Source organism: Phyllobates terribilis, unplaced genomic scaffold (genome assembly GCF_046119375.1).
Source record: "Phyllobates terribilis strain yellow unplaced genomic scaffold, ASM4611937v1 Scaffold_1__5_contigs__length_1240528914, whole genome shotgun sequence".
NCBI lineage: Eukaryota > Metazoa > Chordata > Amphibia > Anura > Dendrobatidae > Phyllobates > Phyllobates terribilis.
This window is the reverse complement of record NW_027362761.1, coordinates 575,408,775-575,425,697: the sequence shown is the minus strand read 5'-3', so window position 1 is coordinate 575,425,697 and position 16,923 is coordinate 575,408,775. Positions and strand designations below refer to the sequence as shown.

The following is a 16,923-nucleotide window of genomic DNA, read 5'->3' as shown; positions in this document are numbered from 1 at the left end:
AGAAGGTGTGTCCAAACTTTTGGTCTGTACTGTATATATGTGTTAGAAATAAATTAGTAGATTCTTATCTAAACAATGAAAATCCCCTAAAATTTCTGATTCTAATGGATTAGAATTTTTATGAATTAGATTTGCAGAAGACCAGCAAAAAATAGCCACTTTTTACTGGATTATCTGGTCAGGAAGTGGTTAAAATATGCAATCAATTCTTAAGCTATGTTCACACATTTTTTTGCTGCGCTTTTGTCAGTGTACATTTGTTTCTTGTGCTTGCTGATAAAGTTTAGTGCATAAAAAAAATAACCTGACTCAATTTCATGAGGTTTTGGCAGCAAAAATGCAGCAAATCCTGACACTTGTGTTCTTTGCAGCATTTTTTGCAACGTTTTTGCACTTACTCATTGCTTTCTATGGGTGAAAAATGCTGCAAAAATGCTGCAAAAATAAGTGACATGCTCCATTCTGCAAAAACGCAGGTCTGTTTGACAAAACAGTCAGGAAACAAATACAAGCTGTGTGCATGAGATTTCTGAAATATCATAGGCGTGGCAGGTACTGTAAAATGCAGCTGACAATTTGCATTAAAAAATATCAGAAAAATGCTGCATAAATGCAACATGTGAACATAGCCTTATACTCGCCTCTCCTATTTACGAAAAAAAAAGACAAAAGTGGCTGAAAAAAAGGAATAAATAAAAACTTACTTTATTAGGTCTTCATAGATATAAAAAAAATTAGCAAAATGAGGAGGTGGTATGGTTGACACGTTTCGACATTGTTACGACTAAGACTGTTGTGCGGTCGAAACGCCTTGCCACCAAATTATTTTGTGATTTTTTTTTATTATATATATGAAGACGTCTAATAAAGTAAGTTTTTAGTTATTATTTTTTTTCCGGTCAATATTGTCTTTATTTCTGCAAATAGGGGAAATGAGTGTAAGAGTTTATTGCTTATTTTAACCTCTTTGTGACTGGAGAATCCTTGAAAAAGTGGCCATTTGGCTGGACAGTGACTTTTTCAATATACGACAGATATTGCATATTTTCCTTCAAGTTCTCCATCTTGCATTGTTTTTGTTCCCCTTCCTTATACCTGTCCCTTCGCTGCCGAGCTCCTCTCTCTTCTTCCAATTGGATCCTCTTCCTTTTTCTAGTCCCTCTGCTCTTCCAGTGGTTGCTGCCGATATTTGGGCCTCACGCAGCTGCATCGATATCAGGGACAATAAGAAAAGGAGTTGATCGGAAGAAGGAGGATTAGCGGCAGCGAGTTATAATAATTTATTATTTTGATTGTTCCTCGGACTATGATTCTGACTCCCATTACTGACCTGGTTGGTTAAACAATCCTTGCCTCAGGCTTGCTCCTCCGGTCAGCAGCCGCTCCGTGGACACAACCCAAGGGTCCCCTTTGCAAATTCAGTCCAAAGAATTTGGAGCCATCAGAAAGCATTTAAGGAAACTTTGAAAATGATTTATTGTTCAATTTCTTCTGTAATTTTTTAAATAAATTTTGGCAATGTTTTTTTTATTTCCATATCAAAATCCATAAATAAAAATAGAAATCTTGCAATTTTCACACTGATCACTGCATCATCTCCAGACTCTAACTTCCTGTGGTTTCAGGAAATTCACATTAGCCACAATAGTCAGACCCAGACCTTTAATTTTATATTGAAGCGTCTAATGTGTGTGTTTAAATGTCATTAACAAGAGAGGGGGAGGAGGTGAGCTGTGACATCACCCATTGTGAATGGTGGATCCTGTGCTATCTACTATATATAGAGGTGTTATCAGTCATTGTACTGGAGAGGGAGGAGGTGAGCTGTGACATCACCTATTGTGAATGGTGGATCCCTTGCTATCTACTGTATATAGAGGTGTTATCAGTCATTGTACTGGAGGAGGAGGAGGTGAGCTGTGACATCATCTATGGTGAATGGTGGATCCTGTGTTATCTACTGTATATAGAGGTGTTTTCAGTTATTGTACAGGAGGAGAAGGTGAGCTGTGACATCAACTATTGTGAATGGTGGATCCTGTGTTATCTACTGTATATAGAGGTGTTATCAGTTATTGTACAGGAGGAGGAGGTGAGCTGTGACATCATCCATTGTGAATGGTGGATCCTGTGTTATCTACTGTATATAGAGGTGTTATCAGTCATTGTACAGGAGGAGGAGGTGAGCTGTGACATCACCTCTTGTGAATGGTGGATTCTGTGTTATCTACTGTATATAGAGGTGTTATCAGTCATTGTACAGGAGGAGGAGGTGAGCTGTGACATCATCTATTGTGAATGGTGGATCCTGGGTTATCTACTGTATATAGAGGCGTTATCAGTCATTGTACAGGAGGAGGAGGTGAGCTGTGACATCACCTCTTGTGAATGGTGGATCCTGTGTTATCTACTGTATATAGAGGTGTTATCAGTCATTGTACAGGAGGAGGAGGAGGTGAGCTGTGACATCATCTATTGTGAATGGTGGATCCTGGGTTATCTACTGTATATAGAGGTGTTATCAGTTATTGTACAGGAGGAGGAGGTGAGCTGTGACATCATCCATTGTGAATGGTGGATCCTGTGTTATCTACTGTATATAGAGGTGTTATCAGTCATTGTACAGGAGGAGGAGGAGGTGAGCTGTGACATCACCTATTGTGAATGGTGGATCCTGTGTTATCTACTGTATATAGAGGTGTTATCAGTCATTGTACAGGAGGAGGAGGAGGTGAGCTGTGACATCACCTATTGTGAATGGTGGATCCTGTGTTATCTACTGTATATAGAGGTGTTACATGTCCCTGTAATCCTTTCTCTGCTGGTAAGGAAAGTGTTGCAAACGCTTCCTGAAATGACAGGAAGTATGTAAAATGGCCTCAGTGGTCAGTGTGTAAATTGCAAGATTACTAATTATGCTTTTTTTAATAAAAATTGTGATGTGAAAAAGAAAAAAAACATTGTCACAATTAAAAAAATACATTTAAACCTGAAACCTAATTTTAACAATAGATACTTTTCCGATCACAGCTTTCCTATTTATATATATTAGAAAATAAATCAGAATTGTAAAAAAATGGTGTTCAATGATTGACACTTGCTTCAAGTTGCATTTTCCATATCCAATGCTCCACTGCAGCGAATTTCATTTCTCATCCTAGGAGACGGCCCTCAGGCTGGCGGACAAATGGAGCTCAGACGCTTCTGCCAGTCATAAGGACACTCGCGGATCTGACTACAAAAAGATTTCTTATAATTCCCGTTATTGGCTAAATGTTAAAAGCAGAGTGTGTCAATAACTGGCATCCCATCACTGGTCAGGTCCTGTGTGTTGGCAGCTCTTTTATAGTCAAGTCCTGACTGTTCTAAAATACAGATCAAGCTGAACAAATAACGTGATAATCTGTAGCCGCTTTCTCTGAAATGGATTTGCAACGTAAATAAATCATACAAAATGGAAAAAATATGATAAAAAGTGTGACATTTCTATGCAGTTTCAAGAAAAAGTGGTTCTAAATATTGAAAGTCACTTTTAAGTGGGGGCGTAGCTGAAGGGGGCGTAGCTGGAGGGGGCATAGCTGGAGGGGGCGTAGCTGGAGGGGGCATAGCGGAAGGGGCATAGTGGAAGGGGGCGTAGCTGAAGGGGGCGTAGCTGGAGGGGGCGTAGCTGCAGGGGACATAGCTGGGGGGGCGTAGCTGGAGGGGACATAGCTGGAGGGGGCATAGCTGGAGGGGACATAGCTGGAGGGGGCGTAGCTGGAGGGGGTGTAGCAGAAGGGGGCATAGTGGAAGGGGGCGAAACTGAAGGGGGCGTAGCTGGAGGGGGCATAGCTGGAGGGGACATAGCTGGAGGGGGCGTAGCTGGAGGGGACATAGCTGGAGGGGACATAGCTGGAGGGGACATAGCTAGAGGGGGCGTAGCTGGAGGGGACATAGCTGGAGGGGGCGTAGCTGGAGGGGACATAGCTGGAGGGGGCGTAGCTGGAGGGGACATAGCTGGAGGGGACATAGCTGGAGGGGACATAGCTAGAGGGGGCATAGCTGGAGGGGACATAGCTGGAGGGGGCGTAGCTGGAAGGGGCATAGCTGGAGGGGGCGTAGCTGGAGGGGGCATAGCGGAAGGGGCATAGTGGAAGGGGGCGTAGCTGAAGGGGGCGTAGCTGGAGGGGGCATAGCTGGAGGGGGCATAGCGGAAGGGACATAGTGGAAGGGGGCGTAGCTGAAGGGGGCGTAGCTGGAGGGGGCGTAGCTGGAGGGGGTGTAGCTGGAGGGGGCATAGCGGAAGGGGGCATAGTGGAAGGGGGCGTAGCTGGAGGGGACATAGCTGGAGGGGGCGTAGCTGGAGGGGGCGTAGCGGAAGGGGGCATAGTGGAAGGGGGCGTAGCTGAAGGGGGCGTAGCTGAAGGGGGCGTAGCTGGAAGAGGCGTAGCTAAAGGGGGTGTAGCGGAAGGGGACATAGTGGAAGGGGGCATAGCTGGAGAGGGCCTAGCTGGAGGGGGTGTAGCAGAAGGGGGCTTAGCTGGAGGGGGCTTAGTGGAAGGAGGCATAGCTGGAGAGGGCCTAGCTGGAGGGGGTGTAGCGGAAGGGGGCTTAGCTGGAGGGAGCTTAGTGGAAGGAGGCATAGCTGGAGGGGGTGTAGCTGGAGGGGTCATAGTGGAAGGGGCCGTAGATATTGAAGGTGTAGCGGAAGGTCACAGCTTGTCCTCCTTACCCATGAGGGGACCTGCAGCCTTTCCGCTGTACAAGAGGGGAGCATTGGGATAAATGGTATCATTTTTTACGGTAAATTTTCTTTATTAGTTTTTATATTCTGACCCATGAGTTTAAAGTTACTACTTTGATTTTGAGGTCTGATATATTCATCAAACTCAGTCTTCAGAGACTGAGATGGTGAACTACGATTGATTAGAGGATATGTGTCCAATAATGATGGGATTTTCTCCACACCATCCAATGCCTGATAGACTTCAGATTCATATTGGTCTTTATAGTCTATTCTTAAAGGTATTGTCCACTTAAAAAAAGATATATGTTTAGATGTTTGTGACATAATTATATATATAGCTTACTAATATACTTGTAGAAGCAAAACTCCATCGATATACTGTTTTTTTTTCCACTTCTGAACATTGAATATTGACAGCTCTACTTTTGGCTTGTGCTCAACATAAAAGTTTTGCTGGTACTTGATCAGTGCTGACTATAGAGGAGGCTCCGGAAATAAGCCAAACACCCTTTTCTGCCACCGAGGACGCATAGATAGAAAAGGTCCTGGCTTAGCTGTTGAAATGAGCCAGTCAACCAGCCTCCTTCATACACCATTCACAAAGTTGATGCAAGAATAAGACTCAAGAATAAAATGGAGATACAATGACCCAAGACAAATAATGGAACCAGGGTATCGGTGGAGAAGACAATTCCTTTCAAATTCTTGAGTTGATGTGTCTTCTAGAGGCTGGGATGTGACCACCAAAAACGGATTTTCGGGTGCAACTTCTTCTTTTTCTGGAGGGTCGTTTAACTCTCACTCTGCATTGAAAGACGTTCGATTAGGCCATCAAACAATTAATGATTTTTTATTGAGACCAAAGCGATGCTGGTAAATACGTATCTGAAGTTTTGTCCACCGCTAATACGAATATATGTATCTGTTTGTGTAAATAGATTTTCTAGATGTAGAATTTAAGAAGGTCCTGTCATCATATCAAAATTTGCCCTTTTTGCTCTTATTTTATTCCTACTGTTCCTTTGAGTGTTACACTTTTTCCCTTTTTAAAATCTGCAATACGGTTCCCGAGATATGGACTTTTGTTTTTTATGCTATTTACAAGGGGGTGTGGCTCACAGGGTAATTATGCAGAGCAGCCTAACAACACGCCCAAGAGGATCCTCTGAGCTACATCCCCTTGGAAAGACTGTACGTAAAAAAAAAGAAAAGGGCATAGTCAGGGAAGCAGCGGGAATAAAATATGAGCAATATCGGCCACTTTGGTCCTCTTTACGTATATTAATATAGTGCATTCAATAGTTCAGAATATTGAACTATGTAAATTAAACTTATGATTGACACAAAAAAATACCATTATATCTAATGCTTTACAGAACCATTCTGACATTGAGCTGAAATGATTCCCAAGTTTTATATTTGACATTTGCCGCCATTAGTACATACAATCCAGATATTCTGTAGTATCATCTGGAAATAAGGATGGGTCTTATATTACTCTAAGGGCAATTCTTCATTTGCGGGGGGGGTTTAAATCACTTTTCAGCCCCTATTAATCATTGCCTTTGCACCTGTTTTTTGTCTAGAGCTTTGTGTTTTGCTGATTTTTTTCTGCATCTAATTTATTATTCTATTTGTGCAGTTTTTTAAGTCTTTATGTGCTCATTTTTTTTTTTTTTTTGGGTCGGAGTCTACCGATTTCAGATGTTTTCGCCTGATTCAAAAATTGTAGCAAAATTTGACTCCGCTCTACTCCAGGTACCACCTTTCCTGATGTGGATTTCTGCACCTACCTAAGTTAAAGGAAAGTCACAGTTTTGTGACTTATGCAAAAGTTATGACTTTCTTACTCAAAAAAAGTCACCAAAAAGATAAGCGACAGGAAAAAAGACCACTTTTTGACTTCACGTCAAATTCATGCACCCTGACAGCAGTAGACTGACCATGACCATAGCTGTTGGCTGAACAATGGTGGTACCAGTCATTTGGCAGGTAGCTACTTCTCTCGATTCCTCCGTACACAGTAGACCTTAGCTCTGCCGATTGCTCTCCTGTTACCTACAAGAGTACCGCTGCCAACTCCTTTTTGGGCAATTTATTTCACCTTGACCAAGAGGATCCGAAATCTCATCCTTCTCTTCCCCAACATAATCTGTCAGTGGAAAGTCTGGAAGTCCCCATACACATTAGACAGTTGGTTGATCCTGATGATATCTTCGGGTTTGGATGAATTGAGTCTTATGTATATGTGGACTCTAAGTCTCCGGCATATTCAACATTATATGTACAGATATGAACATGATATGTAACTGCAAGAGAACAATTCAGGAACAAAAAGCATTAGGCAAGAAATAGGTCATCCATCTCTCCTCCGAAACAACATGAAAGTCTTTCTTGGGGGAATTCATTGCTTCTATTGTATTCGAGGCTTGAATTTTGCCCTCAATTTTTGGACAACTGACCCTGGACTTACCAAGAAATACAAAGATTGTGAACGTCTTTGTAAATATTGGGAAGCTAATGAGAGAGGCCAGTGAGATCGTCCTGTAGATTATATACAGGTTCCAGCTATTATATTCATTGCTTGTGTATATCTTTTACCCTACATTTTTAAGAAATTCTAAGACCAAAGATCTTTCAAGAGACATTAAACTAAGAAAATGCGCAAAGCTAAAAAGAAACAATTCCAGAAACTCTTCCCTTAATCTTCTTCTTATTTTGTCTCATTTTTGCTTTTACAATCAAAACTGAAAAATATATAAAAAAAATCTCCTGAGTGTCTTAGTGCAATATCCATATGATCCTCTTCACTGTCCTGTGTCTGGCTGTAAGACAACTGGCTGCAGCAGGAGCCTCCCCCCTCTGCCCTGTCTGCAGGAAGACAATAGATTGATATTGGTTAAAGGGAACCTGACAGCTGAAATAAGTATCTGCATGATTTCAGGCATGCCGAAATGCTGCGGCGTTGGTTTTTCAGAGAAAATCATACTTTGGGAGACTAATCGGACAATCTCCTACATCAGCATTGTACTAAATACTGCCCCCTATGGATAAAAATGTGGAACATTAGGAAAACCATTGTGTATCGGACGTAGTTGTTGCATACGGTGCCGTTGTTTCATCCTTGTCCATAAACTTGTGATAAATATTTATTACCGTTTTTACCACTTTTCCGAGTTGTCGGCTCAATATGTTTTCTCTTAGCAATAAAGAAAATAAAAAAGCAAAGAATGAGCAGAGACAGGATGATGTGATGAGATTGTGCCCTTGAGATGAAGATCTCATAGTACGACGGAGCAACAAATCAACTAAATTTTGCAAACTTCCCTACCTGATGGCTATGACTGAATAATATGTTCACCCAGTTGCAGATCTTTCTGCCCCTTGACAAGTGCCGTCACTTAGCAGTCATCGGCTCGAGGTCCTAGCATGTGTATGCAGGGAGATATCAGACTTAAAGGGCTATTCCCATCTCAGACATTTGTGGCATATCTTGAGAATATATCTCGAGAGAAGAGTCCTCCTCTCTATCAGGTCTCCCTTAATTAAGTTTTATAGGTATTCAATATTCATGTTAGTGAATGGGAGGATCCGCCCAGGAGGAGTCAACTTTCCATTCCTTATCGTGTTTATAGGGCCCTGATCTCGAAATAGGCACCAGGTTCAGAGGTGACACTTGCAATTAGACATTTGTAGTATATGCTTCGGGTTTGGCATAAATATGCAAGATTAGATTCAGCTCACCATGAGAGACATCTTAGAGATGTTCGGAGCCCAGAGACGCCGAGTCAAGGCGTGGAACAATCGTAAAATGAAGATAACCCAGCTCAACGAACCGTGAGCTTTTATTCACACAACATGCATAATAGAGGACAAAGTCAGGAGTACAGCGAAAAGAAATGCGACATCAACGCGTTTCGGGTGACAACCCATCCTTGGCATCAATATCCAAGGAGAGAATACCCCTTTAAAGTTTATTCCCTTTGAGATGAACTGATTTTTACATGTCTTATTAGGGCAGCCTCCTCCCCTATATAAAGCTTACGACCACTTTTATTTTAAGGTGATCGTTCCAACTTGACAAACCTTCTCCATACATCATCTTGGGCACAGATTTCGTAGAGAAGAGCATTTCTGCACCTTACTTTTTGCGATAATTAAGGATATCTTCAAAAGCCAGTCTCCCACTTCTGTTATGTCCCTTTTTTTTAATAACCTACATTGAGTAAGAAAAGGGGTTTTTCGAAACATAAAAATAGATGATGTATCCATAAACAAGGCATAGGGTCTGAAAAACGGTAACCCGCCTGTGATGAAAGCCGGCCGGTGGGTGCAGCTCTCTGGCGCCCCCTTACCTCTCAGGTCAGTCAAGGTACTGCACCTAGAGAAAGTAGTGCCAGGTAGCTGCAACCAGCGCAGGGAACACGGTAGTGTGTTATCCCTTCAACGTCACTACACAGCACAACTCGCTAGCGCCCTCTTAGCCTCAGGTCAGTCAAGGAACTGCACCTAGGATAAGCGGTCGCCAGAGAGACTGTCCTGTAACCTACTGGGTATCGGGGCCCTCTGTAGTGAGGGCGGTATATATATCTTCCTTGGCCGCGCCAGGAATATATATATCTGAACCTCCGACCGTCACTACCAGCCTTCCCCAATCCCCAGTTGGTATGCTGCCACCAGTCCCTATTTTAGATATACGCCCAGTCCGTGAATGGGCCTATATCGGGTCAGGAACCAACCCTGGGTAGCGTTTTTGGCTTGAGCCGAGCTCACACGGACGTGCGTTCGTTATGCAGAATAAAAGGCAGGCCCACAATTACTTGAGGTAATTGATTATAATAATACACTAGATACACGATATACAACTAAATATACACAGGTATAAGGTCAGGCTAAACTATACAACAATGGAATACAACACACAGAATCACCACAGCATATCAGTTACCGGTTTCTTGATTTTCTTGTGACGCAGGGAGAGGATTCTGCGATCGCAGGCACGGTTCTTTGTTACAGGCTGAGGCCTACCACCGCATGGTCAAACTGCTCCTCCCCTTGGTGGCCTCAGCTGGTGCTCAGATGTTCAGCACACCACTCTTGGGTCAAGACTGACTTGTCTCTTGTCTGTCCTGCTATCTTACCTGCCCCGTCCCGCCCACTGCTGGTGAGGTCAGCTGGCTCAGTCTCCACCCTCAGGTCTAACTTCGATCAGAAGCCCAAATTCTATGGAACCCAATAACTTCTTCTGGGATGGTCTCATGATACCCCCAGGGGTTCCCATGGATTCGGGCCGCCGTAACCGACCTTTTGATATCAATTATGATACCATACGGTCCTCAGGAATGGCTCCGCGCTATATCTTGGCTTCCAGAGCACGTACCAACGTCTACCGCGGAGGCTTGTGTGCGCAATGGCTCCGGGACGCCGTGATATTTTTTTATTGGCCCATCCCACGCAACATGCGTGTACTATTCATGTTTCTATATGTTATGCCTGCATGCTTGTGACAGACAAAGAAACTAGTCCTATGGGACAAATGGTCAGGTACAGATAGACGAAGCACCCCCCCCTGCTGGCTGTGTTTCCTCTCGAAGTCTTTGAAGCTCCTAGCATTCAAGTGTTAAGTAGGCTTCTTATCTTACAGGAGCCTGGATGGGGGGAAACTATCTAGTTGACGTTTTAACAGAAGGTCCCAAGGGTGGGGGCTGCTGAAGTGTGGCCATCCCTGGATATGATTTATCATTACCAAGATGGCGGCTACAGGTTCATCACACCTCCCCCTATACGAGGGCGCGAGGGGGTAGCACATTCCTGTGTTCCCCCGTGCGTCCTTCTGCACCCTCCCCTTGCCGGGATAACCCGTCAGCGTTACCGTGGTCACGGCCTCTTCTGTGGCGAATGGAGAAGTGGTACTGCTGGAGAGCGAGGCTCCAGCGTAGCAACCTGCCATTCGACCCAGAGACCGTGTGTAACCAGCTGAGGGGGTTGTGGTCCGTCTCCACGGTGAAATGGCTCCCGTACAAGTAGGGCTGCAGACGCTGCAGGGCCCATACAATTGCCAGGCATTCTTTTTCCACCGTGGAGTAAGCCACCTCCCGGGGCAGTAGCTTCCTGCTCAGGTACAAGACAGGATGTTCCTGGCCTGTCGTGTTGACCTGACTTAGCACAGCACCGAGGCCAAAGTCACTGGCGTCGGTCTGTACCACAAACGGCCGGTCGAAGTCGGCAGCTTGCAGTACAGGGGAGCTACTTAGGGCGGCCTTGAGTGCCCCGAAAGCTGTCTCGCAGGCGACTGTCCAGTCGACTGCGACGGGCAGCTTCTTCTTGGTGAGGTCCGTCAGGGGCTTGGCCAGGGTGCTATAGTGTGGGACGAACCTCCTATAGTACCCGGCGGTCCCCAAGAAGGACATCACCTGCTTTTTGGTCCTAGGAGTGGGCCAGGATGCGATGGCATCCACTTTCCCCGGTTCTGGCTTCAGAACCCCCCCGCCTACCCGGTGACCCAGGTAGAGGACCTCACTCATGCCCAGCTGGCACTTTTCCGGCTTGATGGTCAAGCCTGCCCGGTGGATCCGACCGAGCACCTGCCGCAGGTGCTCTAGGTGATCCTCCCAAGTGGGACTGAAGACTGCAATATCGTCCAAGTACGCAGCCGCGTACCCTTCAAGTCCCTCAAGCAGCGTATTGACCATCCGCTGAAAAGTGGCAGGGGCATTCTTCATGCCGAATGGCATCACTGTGGACTCGTACAGTCCAAAAGGGGTGATAAAGGCAGAGCGTTCCCTTGCCGCGGGGGTCAGAGGAATCTGCCAGTACCCCCGGCTCAGATCCATGATGGTCAGGTACTTAGCCCCGGCCATCCGATCGAGCAGGTCATCGATGCGTGGTATGGGGAACGCATCGGTGGCCGTTACAGCGTTGAGCCCCCGGTAGTCCACGCAGAACCGTGTAGTTCGGTCCTTCTTTGGTACGAGGACTACAGGCGAGGCCCACGCGCTGCTGGATGCCTGGATCACCCCCAGCTTCAGCATCTCGTCTATCTCTTGGCGCATGTTTCCCTGCACCTCGAAAGAGACCCGATATGCTGAACGCCGGATCGGCGGGTGATCGCCAGTGTCCACGTCGTGGACAGCCATCTCAGTCCTTCCGGGCAGGCTGCTGAACAGCCCCCGGAAGGGGTGCAGGGTGGTCCCCAGCTGGGACCGTTGGTCCTCCGTGAGCTGGTGGCCAACCCCCACATCCTCGATGGACCCACCCGCCTTGGCTTGGGTGAGCAGATCCAGGAGGGTTTCTACCTCTCCTTCCTCGGGAAGGTTGCACACTGGGTGGGCAGTCGCTTCCCGCTCATGATGAGCCTTCATCATGTTCACGTGGAAGGCCTTCCTCCTTCCACGGGCGTGATCCAGGGTGACCAGATAGGTGACGGCATTGAGTTTCTGGTGCACGAAGTAGGGACCTTCCCAGGCTGCCTGAAGCTTGTTCTGTGGTACGGGGACCAGTACCCACACCTTTTGACCCACCTGGTAGGTCCTCTCACAAGCATTCTGGTCGTACCACCGCTTCTGGTCGGCCTGGGCCTGGGCCATATTGTCCTGCACCAGCTTTGCCAAGGCCATCATCCTGTCCCGGTGGCGCACGACATACTCGATGACCGACACCTCGGGGGTGGCCAAATCCCCTTCCCATGCTTCCTTCACCAGAGCCAGGGGGCCCCGTACCCGTCGCCCGTACAGGAGCTCAAAGGGGGAGAACCCCGTTGAGGCCTGCGGAACCTCCCGGTAAGCAAATAGGAGGTGTGGGAGGTAACGCTCCCAGTCTCTCCCGTGGGAGTCGACCAACATCTTAAGCATCTGCTTTAAGGTGCCATTGAACCGCTCACACAGGCCATTAGTCTGTGGGTGATACGGGCTGGCCACCAGATGTTGCACCTGCATTTGCTTACAGAGGGACTCCATCAGCCGCGACATGAACTGGGTCCCTCGGTCGGTGAGCATTTCTTGGGGGAAACCCACTCTGGAGAAGATCTCCAGTAAGGCGGTAGCCACCTTGTCGGCCCGAATGGACGACAAAGCTACCGCTTCCGGGTACCGGGTGGCATAGTCCACTACCGTGAGTATGAAGCATTTCCCGGAGTGGCTGGGAGTGGACAGAGGTCCAATAAGATCCACAGCAACCCTCGAGAAAGGCTCTTCGATGATTGGCAGAGTTACCAGTGGGGCTTTGGGGCGCGGCCCCGCCTTCCCCACCCTCTGACAGGTGTCACACGAACGGCAGTAGGCACCCACCGCGGCTCCCATCCCAGGCCAGTAGAAATGCTGAGCTATCCTGGCCTTGGTTTTAGCGATCCCTAGGTGTCCGGCCATCGGAATCTCGTGTGCGATCCGCAACAATTCCGCCCTGAACGGATAGGGTACCACTAACTGTCGGTCCCTGGGCCACGCCTCCGGTGAACCCTGCTGGACCGTTACCCGGTACAGCCGTCCCTGGTCCCAGACCACCCGCTCGCAGTCTGACTCCATGGGAGGCTGTGCCGCCTGTTCCTTGAGAGCTTTCAGGCTGTCGTCTGCTTCCAACGCAGCCTGAAATTCCTGACTTGATGTGGCCAGAATCGACGAAACTGCCACATCCTCTGTCAGCCCCTCCGGGCATGTCACCTGGCCGCTGTCTGACCCGGCAGACACTTGGTCAGAAGTGGGGAAGCCGTCGGACCTCTGCAAGGCTCCTTGGGCTCCGGCGCTCCCACTCCTGGTGACAGCGGCTATGACCGCTGTGACCGTGGGTAGTGCCTGCTTCCCCTCTGTTTCTGACCAAGCCGCCCGATCAGGCAGGCTTCCTAGGCCTTTGGACATCTCGGATGTGGGGAACTCCTGCCCTGGGGTCTTACCTGGCGGCTCCTCTCTTGGGACACCCCCACCTCCCATGGCCTGTTCCTCCCCCTGCAGTGGGCCTATACTCAGCAGCCTGGATACCCCTGGGAGCCCTACACTGCCGGTAGCTGCCCCCCTCTCCATCCCTGAGCTTCCCTCTACAGAATCCTGCCCGCCCCCTCCCTCACCGGAGGACAAGAGGTCACGGCACGCCGGCTGAGCACCTCTGCGGGCATCCCCACACTCCCCACCTGCTTTCACTAACCCTGTTTGTGTTGTGTCTGTGCAGGTGTTACCCTCAGGTTTCACTCCCTCCTCCTCAGCAGGACACACACTACATACAACATGGTTGGCATTAGCAGCAGACAAATCAATACACTCTTGGGGGGCCGAACTTGGGGGTTCAGAGGGTACATACTGCGATATTAGACGCCCCAAGTCGGTCCCTAATAAAACATTTGCGGGAATATTTGGCGTTACTCCCACCTCCCGCATCCCCCTTCCGGCACCCCAGTCCAAATACACCATGGCAACGGGAAGTGCCGGCTCCACGCCTCCAACCCCGGAGACGGAAAGAGTCTTTCCTGGTACCAAGTCCTGGGGGGACACCACCTCAGGCCGTACCAGTGTTCGTTCAGCGCCCGTGTCCCGCAGTCCCATGACCGCAGAACGGCCTATGGTGACGGGTTGGATGTTGTCCAGGGACCTACCACCACCCCCTCCCACACACAAAACATTGGGCGCTCTCTGGGACTGGGATGGGGTCTTTTGGCGCTGGGGACACTCAGCCCTAAAGTGTCCTGGTTTGTTGCATAGATGACAACGTCTTACGTCTGGTCCTTGCCTGGAGAGGGCAACAGGGGGATACACCCCTTGTGTTCTAGGGGCCGGGGAAACAGGGGCATGACTGGGCTTACCCCCTCTCCAGGTGCTGCTGGCAGACTTCTTCAGCTCAGGCGCCCTGTTATTGGCATACTCGTCTGCCAGGGCGGCTGTAGCAGAAGCCCCTGTTGGTTTTCGGTCACGGAGGAACTGTCGGAGGTCCTCTGGGCAGTTCCACAAGAACTGCTCCGTGACGAACAGTTCCTGGACCTCCTGGCGGGTAGTAAGCGCTAGACCCGAGGTCCAGTGCTCTGCGGCTCTCAACAGCGCCCGCATATGATCGGTCCAGGTGTCCTTGGGGCCACGCAGCAGGCTCCGGAACTTCTGGCGGTACGACTCGGGAGTGAGGTTGTACTGCCGGATCAGGGCCCGCTTGATGCAGTCGTAGTTCTGTACCTCCCCGGCAGGTAAGTCCCCCAAGGCATCCAGGGACTTACCCCTCAAACGGGGGGTCAGGTATCTGGCCCACTGATCCCGGGCCAGATGGTGCTGAAGACAGGTCCGTTCAAATGCCACCAGAAAGGAGTCCAGGTCCCCATCCTTCTCCAGTAGAGGGAAGTCCTCAGCTCGGACTTTGGACGACTTGGTCTCCTGATGGGTTGGTTGCTCTAGCGGAAGCCCCCGCTGGGCCAGGTCCAGTTGGTGCTGGCGCTCCGCAGCTCGCTCTGCACGCTCTGCAGCTTCACGCTCCGCAGCCTCCCGGCGCTCTGCAGCCCGCTCTGCACGCTCCGCAGCCTCCCGGCGCTCCGCAGCTTCGCGCTCCTCCTCCGCTGCCTTCTCTGATGCTGCCAGGAGGGTTTTGTAGACGGCATCGCCATGAGACTGGAGACTTGCCATAGCCGCTTGTAAAAGGGCTTGTGATCTGGACAGGCTGGGCTGGGTAGGTGGTGGGCAGCCCACTGCGGGACCGTATACTGGGGACTGGCTCCCTGAGGTGCCCGGGCTGGACTCCTCCTCGCCATGAGTAACAATGTCCTCCCCTCCTGCCACACGGACCGTAGCATTAGCCTCCTGCAGGGTCTTGCTCCTGGTGCCGTCTGCCATCTTGGTAACCGACACCGCTGCAACCCTGAGTTTGCACACACCTTGTTATACTTTTAGCCTGACCGTCTAATGTTGGGCTGACCTTAAGACTCCAGCAGTGGAAGTTACCACTGGCAGTCTTCAGTGCCTGGGAGTAGGGGTCCCACAACACTATTATTCTGCAATCCCACCGCTCTGCCACCAATGTGATGAAAGCCGGCCGGTGGGTGCAGCTCTCTGGCGCCCCCTTACCTCTCAGGTCAGTCAAGGTACTGCACCTAGAGAAAGTAGTGCCAGGTAGCTGCAACCAGCGCAGGGAACACGGTAGTGTGTTATCCCTTCAACGTCACTACACAGCACAACTCGCTAGCGCCCTCTTAGCCTCAGGTCAGTCAAGGAACTGCACCTAGGATAAGCGGTCGCCAGAGAGACTGTCCTGTAACCTACTGGGTATCGGGGCCCTCTGTAGTGAGGGCGGTATATATATCTTCCTTGGCCGCGCCAGGAATATATATATCTGAACCTCCGACCGTCACTACCAGCCTTCCCCAATCCCCAGTTGGTATGCTGCCACCAGTCCCTATTTTAGATATACGCCCAGTCCGTGAATGGGCCTATATCGGGTCAGGAACCAACCCTGGGTAGCGTTTTTGGCTTGAGCCGAGCTCACACGGACGTGCGTTCGTTATGCAGAATAAAAGGCAGGCCCACAATTACTTGAGGTAATTGATTATAATAATACACTAGATACACGATATACAACTAAATATACACAGGTATAAGGTCAGGCTAAACTATACAACAATGGAATACAACACACAGAATCACCACAGCATATCAGTTACCGGTTTCTTGATTTTCTTGTGACGCAGGGAGAGGATTCTGCGATCGCAGGCACGGTTCTTTGTTACAGGCTGAGGCCTACCACCGCATGGTCAAACTGCTCCTCCCCTTGGTGGCCTCAGCTGGTGCTCAGATGTTCAGCACACCACTCTTGGGTCAAGACTGACTTGTCTCTTGTCTGTCCTGCTATCTTACCTGCCCCGTCCCGCCCACTGCTGGTGAGGTCAGCTGGCTCAGTCTCCACCCTCAGGTCTAACTTCGATCAGAAGCCCAAATTCTATGGAACCCAATAACTTCTTCTGGGATGGTCTCATGATACCCCCAGGGGTTCCCATGGATTCGGGCCGCCGTAACCGACCTTTTGATATCAATTATGATACCATACGGTCCTCAGGAATGGCTCCGCGCTATATCTTGGCTTCCAGAGCACGTACCAACGTCTACCGCGGAGGCTTGTGTGCGCAATGGCTCCGGGACGCCGTGATATTTTTTTATTGGCCCATCCCACGCAACATGCGTGTACTATTCATGTTTCTATATGTTATGCCTGCATGCTTGTGACAGACAAAGAAACTAGTCCTA

General features: G+C 49.0%; 1 protein-coding gene across 3 annotated transcripts in view; it reads left to right on the top strand.

Moving 5' to 3' along the window:
* DCC (DCC netrin 1 receptor) overlaps positions 1 to 16,923 on the top strand; it is a 1,219,041-nt gene that overhangs the window by 762,012 nt on the left and 440,106 nt on the right. The gene's annotated exons all lie outside the window — the stretch shown is intronic.